Genomic DNA, 2,971 nt, shown 5'->3' on the forward strand with positions numbered 1-2,971 from the left:
GTAGCGCCATCCAGCGTCGCGCTTCGAAAAGACCATCTTCTCCACAGCTTTGAGAAAAACAACCTCGTGCGCCTGCGCAGGGACTAAAGGCGCGAAAAGAGCCGAGGCGGGGACAAAAAGGCGCGAAAAGAGCAGAGGCGGGGACAGCACATCCGTGGCGAACCGCAGGTACGCATTTGTGATCCGCGCATGCGTGAGCCCCTATATAAGGAGCACGTGTGCCCCTCGGCGGGGCGGCAGCGCGTGAGAGACCACACCTTCTGTTCCTGCACCCTCAACCCCCCCCCCCCCCCCCATCGGTCCCCGACGAAGCCTGAGGCCACCGGAGACCCAGCAGAAGATCATCAGGACTCGAGGTGGTGGTGGTGATAAACTCCTCCTTCTCTTTCCTTGTCTCTCTCCTATTCTTTTCCCCTCCTCCCTTGCCCTCCCTCCTCCCTCCATTCTCTTCTCCCCTTAAATAAAAGTAAAAGGTTGTGTGACATCTGACTGATTCCAGCGTCTTAATCTCGTCCTTGGGATCGTATCAAAACCTCCCCGGACATTGGATCGGGACATTTAATTGGCGTCACGGACAGGATCCCTTGAGATGAGAGTGTCATACAACCTTATAGTGTGCTGAGCGATCGTGTGTGAACGAGACGTACAAATAAGTACGAAGCGAGTGCGGAGTTCCAATCCGCAGTTCTGCTCTCCCGCGAGGGAAGCAGCTGGAGACGAACGAAGCGTAAGGAAGGAGTGGGTGTTGAGACCTCTGCACTGAAGCGCGCATACTAGTTTGTGATTTGAGCTCCTGAGGGAGGATAGGGGAAACTTGAATTTTATGCTCTGACCCCCTCAGGATGATATCCCCTTTGTAGGCTCTTCTTTGTCTCATACTAGCTTATGGTCTGGCCTCCTGGGGGAGTATAGGGGAAGCTTGAATTTTACGGTGTGACCCCCTCAGGACGATATCCCCTTTGTAGGCTTGTCTTTGTCTTGTAGTAGTGTGCGGATCGGCCTCCTGGGAGTATGTAGGGGAAACTTGGTCTTTTTAAGGTTTGACCCTCCCGGGACGAACTCCCCTTTGTAGGACATGGCCGCTCAAAAGGCAGGCGATTTTTGTGAAGAGACGGAGAGATTATATGAGTTTTAGAAACGTACCGCTCTTGCCCCTCACCCCCGGGATGAGATTGGGCACGGGACCACTGGTTCCAACTGCAAAGTGTTATGGACCGAATAGCGGTCTTGCATAAAGAAGCTAGAGTGAAGAAAGGGAAAGGGAAAGCCATCATATGTGCTGTGTTAGGAGCGTGTCTGGCAGCGGCGGTGGAGGATAAGAAACGAGCGCCCTGCCCATCAGAGGCCGTGGCCGCTTCGTTGCAAGCAGCAATAACACCGCGCGAGAGCAACTACTAGAGACCAAACGGGCGCTAGAGGAGGAGAAGCGCCAGAATATGATTCTGAAGGAGGAGCTGAGGGTTCAGCTCCTGAGGGAGGCAGACACCCCTGCTGAGGCAAAGGTAATGCTGGAGGAGAAAGGGGTATGCCAAATTTATCCCCAGAAAGATTTAAAGCGGTTAAGGGAGACTGTGGATAACCGCCCCCATATGTGCCCGCTGGTAAAAACAGAATACATATTTGAGGACGATAGTGACAACCTTCCCCAAGTTGTAACCAAAGAAATCCCTTTTACCACGACCGAATTGGCTAAACTCCAAAAGGACTTTGCTAGAACAGCAAGGGAGTCTGAAACCGAATACGTGTAGAGGGTATCCCTGTCGGGGGGGCGGGGGGACGGGGACGGGATCATGCTATCGGAAAAGGAAGCAGAGGGGTATTGGGGCCCTGGTGTCTTCCTCACAACAGGCAATCGCCGAACCCCATGGTCTCTGACCCAGAGGGCTGCATATTGGGCGGGGGGGCTGAACCCATTGGAGAGGGGGAATCCCCTAGCTCTAATTGGTTAATTGGTTCGGTCGATCAACTACTAGAAAACGTACAAAAGGCGGCTTGCCTGCAAATGATGTACGTATGACCGGGAACTTAAACCAAATCTAAGCTCTCCAATGTTGCTACCGGTAGACCCCGAGCGGCTGGTGCCGCTAATAAGAGGACTCCCCGACTCGTTAAAACCTACCGGGATCCAGTTACAGGGGAGAATTCAAAATGTGCCTCGCGAGGAGCGAATCGCAGCTGCCCTGGAGGGGACGGTAACCCCCGAACAGCGGCAGTGGGGGAGAAAGGTGTGGACCTGGGGGGAGATAGCCCAGGAACTAATAAACTATGGGAGAAAATATGGGCCAGTAGGCAGAACTTACAATAAAGTGGAAACTAGGGCCGTGCGGGCAGCGGAGCCGGCAGACAAACCGCTGCCTCCTTCAGGGGGAAGCCCCAACCTAACAAAAAGGGAAAAACCCCTGCTCCAACAAGAATTGTGGCAAAAGGGACTGCAAAAGGGTGTGCCCCGAGACCTAATGGACAGACTCCCCACCAAAAAGTTGAAGCTTCTGCTGCGGAGGTGGTCTGGGCAAGGACCCCCTCCCAAACCGAAATCACCTCCCACACCGGCATTGGACAGGGAGGAGGGGTTCAAAGGGGACGAAAGGGCGGCGGGAAACTAAAGCCTCCACCCCCTCAGGGTGAGGGGGGAGGCGGAGGGTGGATGTTCATTAGACAACTCACCTGCAACAATAAAGGGGACCTCCTCATTACTGTCGCAGTAGGGCCGAGGAAGAGGCCCATGACCTTTTTAATTGATACAGGGGCCCAAATTACAGCAATAAAACAGAGCGAGGCGGAACGGTGCGGCATTTCAACCCCTTCTAAGCACCTGATAGTATTAAATGCCCTAGGGAAAACCCAATCTGTGCCCATGACCCCAGTAACATTATGGCTACCAGGAGATGAGAGTCCGGTGGAGACCATGGCGGCTGTAGGACCTTTTCAAATGAATCTCCTGGGAATAGATGTTTTAAAAGGGAAACAGTGG

The 2,971-nt window shown here is 53.7% G+C and overlaps 1 pseudogene; it reads left to right on the forward strand.

Moving 5' to 3' along the window:
• The first annotated feature begins 1,436 nt into the window (after window positions 1-1,436).
• On the forward strand, window positions 1,437-2,603 carry LOC148051520 (uncharacterized; annotated as a pseudogene).
• The last annotated feature ends 368 nt before the right edge of the window (window positions 2,604-2,971 follow it).

Source organism: Nipponia nippon, unplaced genomic scaffold, assembly GCF_047370975.1.
Source record: "Nipponia nippon isolate SJK-2023a ecotype South Korea unplaced genomic scaffold, ASM4737097v1 scaffold_6, whole genome shotgun sequence".
Lineage (NCBI taxonomy): Eukaryota > Metazoa > Chordata > Aves > Pelecaniformes > Threskiornithidae > Nipponia > Nipponia nippon.